Source organism: Chaetura pelagica, unplaced genomic scaffold (assembly GCF_000747805.2).
Source record: "Chaetura pelagica isolate M959 unplaced genomic scaffold, ChaPel_1.0 scaffold92, whole genome shotgun sequence".
In the NCBI taxonomy this organism is placed as follows: domain Eukaryota; kingdom Metazoa; phylum Chordata; class Aves; order Apodiformes; family Apodidae; genus Chaetura; species Chaetura pelagica.
In genome coordinates this window covers 1,207,058-1,216,511 of record NW_009952404.1, presented here as the reverse complement: position 1 = coordinate 1,216,511, position 9,454 = coordinate 1,207,058, and positions in this window count along the sequence as shown.

The following is a 9,454-nucleotide window of genomic DNA, read 5'->3' as shown; positions in this document are numbered from 1 at the left end:
TCTCAGTCATATCTTCAGTGCAAGACTTGTCTCCAGCTGCAAGGATGAGATGTATGGGAAAATTTCCAAAGCTTTATGTTGATGACAGCATAGGGGCCTCAGCTGAACAACATACATCTTTTTTTAATACAGCTAAATGCAGGGTTGTTCATCTAGGAATGACAATTTTAGGCCATATTTATATAAGATGAAGTCTGTATTTTAACAAGACTAATTGAGATGAAGGACTGAAGCATCAGAGTGGATAATAATTGCAACATGAGCTCTAAGGATGATATAGTAGCAAGAAAAGAGTCTATGCAGTCCTCAATGGTGTAAATAAAGATCAATCAGAAGCAGAGGTGCTGTTACCACTATAGATAGTGAAACTATAGACATTTTTTGTATTTAAAACAAGATTATCTGAAAAGCAGGAGTTCTGTTTTGCAGGGAGCTTCAAGGCATAGCCATTGTTTTTAGCCCTGCAAACCACAATGGTTTGATTTTTGTCATGTGAAAGCTAGATAACACAAAGGAAATCAAGCTAGCTTGTGTTAACTAGTAGTAGCTCTCCTCTGAGCCATGGTGGACATAAATTCAAGTGGCTGGATTTAGTGTCCCACCGAGGGCACTGGAGCCTGGGTACATCTTGGCACCTGATGCACTCAAACCTCCTTGACGGTCCCAAGTCACAGCCACCTCCTTTCCCTGCCACTGCAAAGCTCTCATCCTGCAGGAATGTTTCCTGGGCATGTTTCCCCTTTTGGGCAGTCCCTCAAAAGGACATCCAGGATAGTGATGCCTCCTACCAGGTCATGGCTCAGGCTTTGCCAGTGTCTGCTTTGATGGGTTCGAATCAAGAGTTTGAACCTGGGATTTTCATGCCAGAAATGGTACCTGAAGAGTATTGCAACACAGTACAAACTACTGTTTTCTTAGTCTGCGTCCACAGAACTTCAGTGAGTTATAAAACAATTAACTACAGCTGGAGACAATCAATGTGGAGCACTGCTGTTGCAGGGATTAGGTCAATCCCTTGGGTTATGGGAGTTAAAGGTTTAAGATCTCTGCTTTGAACTGGGATGACTTGAACATGTGTCAGACATATCCTTGGAAAATATTTTCATTGTTGGTCTAATTCTGAGGCAGATCAGAAATACCTTGTAAATCAATATTTTTCCATGGAAAGCTTTGGCTTTCATGGAGAAAAGGTGTTTCAAATAAAACCATATTTGCAACCAGATCTATTTCATATTTTAAAAGGCATACTGGCAAACTGAAATGTCCAGAAAAGAGCTACAAGAAATACTGGAGTCCTGGAAAATATTTTTTATTACAAAAACTCAAGACATTTAGTTCTTTTAGTTTATCTTGAAAGGTAAATGATGCCTGTTCACAGTAGATAAGTGCCTGTAAGAGCAGCAGATTTACTAGGAGATAATATTTTAACCTTCTGAAGGCACAGAAACCTGTGAAAAGGCTCTCATGGCTGGGAGCTGAAGCTACTCAAATTCAGGAATCAATGGCAAATGTTTAAGATAAGGATGATCAATCACTAAAGCACCTTTGGAATGGATTGTATCTGCCAGCAATTGCTGTCATTAAACCAGGATTATTTTTAAACTGTCTCAAGATTCAGCAGAAAGTTTTTCTATAAAATTACTTTCAATTCAAGTGGAATTTCTGAACTTACTGCAAGAATTACTGACACACATGGTGTTATCCCAAGGTCTGTCTTATGCAAAAAGGTCAGAGTAGGTGATCATATTGGTCTTTGCTATATAAAGTTTTGCACTTACTTTTTCTGCCTCATAAGTTACTTTGAATGTTAATAATAAAAACTATTAGGTCAAACACTAGACATCTAGACTCAACAGACATCATGTCAAAGTCTATTTAAATGAAACAAAATTTGCTGGTTTTTTTCATTCCTTTAATTAAATTTTCCAATTACTAGAATATGATTCAGGTGATTTTTCAAAAATGCTTTCTTTTGATATTTTCATGAAAATATTTGAAATATTCATTTTAAAACTTTGGTTTTCTTCTTTCCAAGGTATGATTTTTGAGAAACTTTAGACAAATAACTTTGTTTGACTCAAATATGTATTTTTCATTACAACACTGAAACAGTCTGTTCCTTGTCATCTGGGATCAAATGACAGGATTTTGAGAAGAGAATCTGAACTTACTGTCTGGTACTTTTTCCCTACTTAAAGGCATGCAGGCCCTGGGTTTACATGACAGTTTTCTCCCTTGGAGATTTGCTAAGTAGCAGTCTTAGTTCTAGAGACATGACAGAAAAATAAATGTAGATTCTTGTTTGCATGTATGTTCACAAGTTATACTTAATAAAGAGTAGCAAATTGCTATGATAAAGACAGATAAGTGACTGATGGAGGCAAATTAGTATCAGACCACATCACTGCTGAATAGAGTTATAAATGGCTACATGAGAACACTAATAATGAATGTCAGCAGTATCAGTGATGGTTGGAGGCCCCATCCCTGGAAAGGAGGCCCCCTCCCTGGAAGTGTTCAAGACCAGGTTAGATGGAGCTTTGAGCCTAGTTTGGTGGAAGGTGTCCCTGCCCATAGCAGGGGAGGTTGGAACTACATCATCTTTAAGATCCCTTCCAACCCAAACCATTCTATGACTCTATGATTTCTGCACAGGAAATGGATTATTCTGTCCAGTTTCCCTGTCTTTTCACTTAGATTATATAGGACAGTCCCAAAGGTTATACAGAGCAAAGAAGCAAGTTCACGGTCAAATGAAGCCTCTTACACAGTGAATGGCATCACTCCTGCCATCTCCATGGCTCCAGAAGTTTGTGCCACTCAGCACAGGGTTGCCACTAGGTCTTTCCCCAAGGTGAAAGCTGAGGGATGGGAGGAGAGGGCAGAGGAAGTGTGGCAGGACCGGGGAGGTTTGTGTGAGATCAAGAGCTCAATTTTAATTTAAAAAATTGTCCTGACTGATGAAACCTGAGTTGATTCAGCATCTCAGCTACCACGTCTGTTTCTGTGCGTAATTCATATTAGCCTATTTTTTGTTTGCGGTCAGCTGGCAAATCAGGTTACAGTATTGCACATGAAACATCCCTCTCCTAAGGCTGGAGAGAAGAAACCCCTTTGGATCCTGATTGAAGGGCCTGAAGTATTGATAAGGTGGTAGAGAATCCTGGGTGGCAGTCTGGGGTCCCCAGCTAAGAAGGTTGCCTGTGAAACTCCTCCATAATAATAATTAATCATTGCAATGTATTTCCCTCTGATTAAACAGCAGGCAACAGTCATCTTCAGTGGCAGACACATTTGTAACAATGACTGTGTCATGAGGAATATACTGCCTTCTTGGAGGTCTGAAAGAAAGCATAACTTTTTTCTAGGTTACTGATGTAGTTATTCTGTTGAGTTTGAATTGCTCTCAATATATGTCATGGATAGAAATGAACCTTCTGGGAATTTGTTCATAAGCAGACCTTCAAAACATCCATCTACTTCATTAATAAACTCAGAGCCACATGAGGAGCTGGGTGCCTTGGAGAGAAAGGCCTGAAAGCTGGCTTGCTGAGAAGGAGCTGCTTTTTTTTTTTTTTTTTGTTAACTGGAAGTGGGGAGGAAAAAAGAGAGTTTAATAAAGTTGAACACTTTCTTCTACTTCGTATTCCTAGATGCCATTTTACCTCAGCTTGTTGCCTGTTCCTCAGACTTGAAGCTATATTTAGTGGCACAAGAATGGCTGTCTAGTTCTAGAAAACATTGGTTCACATCCCTGACTCTCATAGCCAAGAAGATTCAAGCATCCAGGTTCTTCCTGAATCTGAGTGACTGATCCAGCTAAAACTCTCTTGCTTATCTGGCTAAACAGAATGACCACCTAACCTTGTGGTTGGAGCACTGACAAAAAAGGGAGAAAATCGGAGGTAGTAGCTGGCCCAGTTAATATCTAGGCGTCCATGGGTATCTGCTGCTCCAGCTGAATATTCTAACACTAGGTATGCAGTGGGTAAGGAGTCATTCTTTTGGTCCAGACTAGTTCAAGTAGTTCTTGAAAAGGGGAAAAAGTTCAGCCAGAAGCAGGCTGGCATGCTCTGCCCAAGTGCCGTGGCCATGGGTTAGGACTGCTAGAGGTGGGATGTACTGCTCTGTTGGTAGTGTAGGCAGGAGAGCCCAGCTGGCAGGTTTGCTCAGAGAACATGCATTGCCTCAGGCCAGACAAGCAGAGGAATATTTGTTTATGATTTTTTGAATCCCAGCAAAGCCTCTCCATGAACCGAGAGCCTCCCTCATCAGAATTTAGCAGGCAGAGGCAGCTCTAGCAATGCAGTTGCAAGGTATTTATGCACTAGGGATGTTTTACCAGTCCTCTACTGAGTCCTCCACTGGTCCTGTTACTACACAAGGAACCTGCACCCAATAGTTGCACACTTGAAGTCCTTGCTCAGCTACCATGTAAGTTCTTAGCTCCTTTAAGCAGAATATGTTTCTCTGTAATTTTCTATGGCTGTCTCTCTGTCCTTATGGCAAAAATATGGGTATGTTTTCCTGTCTTTCTGTACTATAATTCTTACTGAAACTTCTGGACTGTTTGTTTCTTATGTCAGAAGTGTGGGCACAGGGGAAGTGAGACCTGTTCAGTATTACTGACTTCGACTGACAGTATTTTTCCCCATGTTGTGGACTAGTGACCTGGAGTTAATCACCTTTCCTTTCTGCTTTGCCCATTACTATTTTAGTATGAGCAATGTGATAAAGCCAGGATGGAAGTTGTTTTGCACTACAGAACACAACTGGGACTACTTAAAATAACTTGTTTATTAGTAAGAAAAACAACCAGGAAAAGAAACCTTTATTTGTTTTTTCCTGACCATTAATGTTATATCTCTCTGGATTTTTTTACCCACTTGTCTTAAAATCAGGTGAATTTGCTCTGTGTTTCAGTACCTTTGCATTTTTCACATGAAACAACAGTAAACTTAAATGAAGCAGTGAAAACTAGATACTGCATGTTTCCTCCTACCTCCCTTGGAAGGTGGGCTATATTTGCAAGAGAGAGAGAGAAACTACTGGAGAGAGTCCAGTGGAAAGCACAAAGATGATTGGAGGACAGGAGAATGTCTCTTAAGAGAAAAGGCTGAGAGAGCCAAGACTGTTTAGCCTAGAGAGGAGAAGGCCGAGAGGAGACCTTATCAATGTCTATAAATATCTAAAGGGTGAGTGTAAGGAGGATGGAGCCAGACTCTTTTCAGTAGAGCCTGCTGACAGGACAAGGGGAAATCAGCATGGGCTGGAACACAGAAAGTTCCATCTAAACATGAGGAAAATTTTCTTTACTATGAGGGTGACAGAGCACTGGAACAGACTGCCCAGGGAGGTTGTGGATTCTCATTCTCTAGAGATATTCAAGACCGGTCTGGGTGCTTCACTGAGTAATGTGCTCTAGGGAATCCTGCTTCAGCAGGGCTGTTGGGCTGGGTGATCTATAGAGGTCCCTTCCAACTCTGACAACTCTGTGATTCTGTGATTTGGGCCTTTTTGGCCAGCAAACAGAGCTTACTGGAAGACAGTTTCAGATAATTTTATTTTGTGCTTTGTTCTCCATGCTCCTTTTAAGGTAGTTCTCGTTTTCTCTCTCGCTCTTGAAGACCACACAATAGTCAATCCGGGTTGGTAAACAAGGAGGGACCTGGGGAATGGATGGCTCTTCCACAGGACTTCTCCACACCAGCCAATGCCTGTGAGGGGCTCAGTGACCCTGATGAAACTTCCTGATTAAGACATAGCAGCATCCGTCATCTAATGGCTTTGTGTGGGCGTTTTCAGTGAAATATCTTGAAAGTGCAATAACTTTTGCAATTAATGGCACTTCTTAGAGGCCTTCTTGTTATTTAATAGATTAAAGGCTGGTGCTCACTAAGAAAAATGCTGTTTGTGGGTGCTTGAGCTGTTTATTATCCATCAATAACCACGTGGGTGGAAAATTGTATTGTGCTAATCAATATACAGAGCTGTGCTCCTGGATCAGGGGTGCGGGGATTTTGCCACCCAGGCTGTGTAGAGAGATGAAAGATCCTTTCTAGCCTCACAGAGGTTCCTCTTGCCCTTTCTCTGATGGCATAAACCTTTACAGGGACCCATTGCTTCCAGGTGTCTGAAGAGGCATGTTTGCACCAGACAGAAAGGACAGGCTGCGTGTTGGTGCTGAGTCATCTCCTCCCAGCTGAGGAATAGAATAAAATAGGACAATAAACATCAGTGCTCTGGACTGGGAAAAAGTACTGCTTTCCAGATTTTTCATGGTTTTAAAATAGAAGATTACAGGATTTCTTTTCTTTGTCTGCTCAGACCATACTCACTGCACAATTACGTCAAATACAAATTTTAGTATAAATCTTGAACTAAATATTAGTTCTAAGGAGACAGTAGTTATTTATATTTCAGCTTCCGTGACTGCTTTTGTTAAATGTTCATCATATCCACATCCTGGTCCTCAGTTTTTTCAAGACTTTTTCAGACTGAAAAATATTTTCAGTTGCACATGGATTTGTGTATAAGCATACAAAGAAGACATGGAAATATTTGAGACATTGAAATAGTTTTCCAATTAATTGAAAAATAGGAAATTGTTATTTTGTTTTGGTTTAGTTTGGTTTTTTTTAGGCTTGGAACAAAAATTTGTTTCTGCAACATCCTATGAAATGAGAAATCCTGAAAAAACTCTGTTTTCAAAATTATATGTCATATGGCTGTTGTGGTTTGCACCCAACACGACAACAAAGGAACAGCCTCGTGGCTGCTCACTCAACTTCCCCCCCTCACACACACTCTGAGATGAGGAGGACAAAGCTCATGGTCCAAGACAAAGGACAAGGAGGGTTCTTCACCGATTAAGGTCCCGGGCAAAACAGACTCAACTTGGGGAAAAATGGAAATTTAATTTCACACTAATCAAATGCACACAGGACACAGACACACACAGAGCAGGGCTTGCATATATTACCCCACCCCTCCCTTCTTCCTGGGCCCAAATCACTTTGTTCTTGGTTTCTCTCCCTCCTTCCCCCCAGCGGCACAGGGGGACAGAGGATGGGGTTTAGAGTCACTTCACAGGCTGGGGGTTCTTGTCACATCATCCTCCTCAGGAAGAAGGATTCCTTACAGTCCTTCCCTGCTTCCCCATGGGGTCCCTCCCATGGGATTGAGTCTCCCACCTTCATAAGTCCTTCCCATGAGATCCGGAGCTGCTTCAGTGAGGGGTTCCCTCAGAGTCATGGGCTGCTTCGGGAACAGCCAACTCCCCTTGCACTGGGTTCTTCTGAAGCTGCATAATCAAGAGTCCACAGGCAGCAAATCAGAGTCCACTGGCCACAAAATCCAACTCCACTGGTCAAGTTCACCCCTCCTGGTCCCTTCAGGGAATGTTCCACCACGTTCCTCCAAGAAATCAGCGGACAGCTGCCATCTCGCCATGGGTTGCAGGGAAACTTCTGCTTAAGCACCTTCTTCCTCATTAACTACCAGCACCAGTCTATGCTCCAACTCAGCTCCTCTCCTCTGAGTATTCGCTCTGCTCAGGTCTTATCTCAGTTCTTTCGTATGTTATTGCAGAGGCACATCTATTGTCCCCTTAATGGCTCCTTTGCTGGTTTTGGAGCAGGGGGAGCTTCTCAGCTTACTGGAGCCACTCCTGGGGCCCTTCCCATGCTACCAAAAAACTCACCAAACCAAACCAGAGCAATGGTGAATGTCTTCCACTGATTTGTCCTAACATCGTATGGAAATATATATTAAAAAGTAATGAATAAATGTTGGAATTGTGTTAAAGGAATTTTTCATTTTTATTCAATATTTCATTTCTGGTTTTGAATTTGTTTTCAGATGCTTATGTCACTATGGTTATGATACTTCAAAAAACCCTAAAACAGTTCCACCCTAATATAATTTCCTGACAAATATATGGGTGAGATTTATTCACAAATTGTTACTGGGCTCATGTTTGCTCAGAGTTGAAGGTTAGATTTGCATTTGTTTCAGGTGAGCTTCTGACCTGATGAAAACCAGCAAAAATAAAAAATAAAAAAGATATATTTTTTTTTTTTTTGAAGGATAAGAATCGTAGCCTTCCCTACTTAAGTTCTACATTTTCATCCAGATTCTTCCTTTAAGTGCTTTGCTTTGGGGCAGCAGCAACCACCACCATTAGCATATTTTGTCATCAACAGATTGCAATCACTTTTAGCCACTGAGGAGGTAGAGATGTGTTCCAGGCAGTGACCTAGAGATGAGAGGTACTTTATCTCATTAGAGGGCAATCAGCACTATCTGGGCCCCTAGGGAATTACTGTTTCATGATTAGGGCCATAACCTAATGGAAAATGAACTGTTTGGAGGAGGTAACTTTGAACAGTAGGCAAAAGGTAATACTGCAGCAAATAGGCTGTGCAACTGAAAGCAAAGAGTTTCAGAGTATCTCCTAGCACATGAACAGCAAAGAGTTGATTTTATTATTATTACTTTTTTTAATTCCGTATCTTTATCACTTATCTGTCACAGACATAACCCAACTGTCCAGCATAATGGGAACAGAAAGGGATTGCATGGAGCTGAATCAAAATCTTATTTTTTGTCCCTTCTGCACAAAACGTAAAGTAGGAGAGGGAGGTGAGGATAGAAATGAAAAAGTGCATGGAAACTACTTCATGTCCCTTCCTTGCCCTTTGAGGCTTTGTCACTTTAGGCCTTTGCAATCAGATTAGCAGCTTCTTTTGTAAGGCTCCTATCCTTTCAAGTTAGTATTCATATGTGGTAATGTTATTGCAAAGTGACTTTCCTAGCTCCTTCAGTAAGGTGCATGCTAATAGGGAGTGATGGAGAGGAGCTAACATGATGGGGGTGTCAGATGGAGTTAGCAGAGAAGTGCTGCTCTGCTCTTTCCTGCTTGTGCTGCACCAAGCCAAAGTTCTTTGCCATATTGCCTTGTTCACTTCACGTGAAGAGCCTCTGTGGGAGATGAGGAGGGGATCTCCATACCAGCCATGACCATTGCAATCAAAGCAGGGAAAGAAGACTGTTGTCCTACTCCCTTGGGAAACTTATCTCCAAAGTTACTGTGCTGCTTTCTTGGGCATGCAAAACTGGACACCACAGCATCAGCAATAGCTGTTAGAAAAGCCAAATATTCTCCTGGAGGGATGTAAACTGAAGATACTTCTGGATGCAGAGCAAGGGTGTAAGATCCAATTATTTAGTTTTCTTCCTCCATGCAGTTTGCATAATGGTTTTCTTTCCTTCCACCTATACTTTTTATCTCATTCCCTGCATGACCCATGTCAAAAGGAGTGGATCAGAGATTGTAACTCTGACTGTGAACACTAGCAACAAACCAATCATTAAGCAGGATTTTTTTTCCCCTAACATTAATACCAATTACTGTAATTATTGTTACAGCTATATCTATAAGATCTAACAAAGA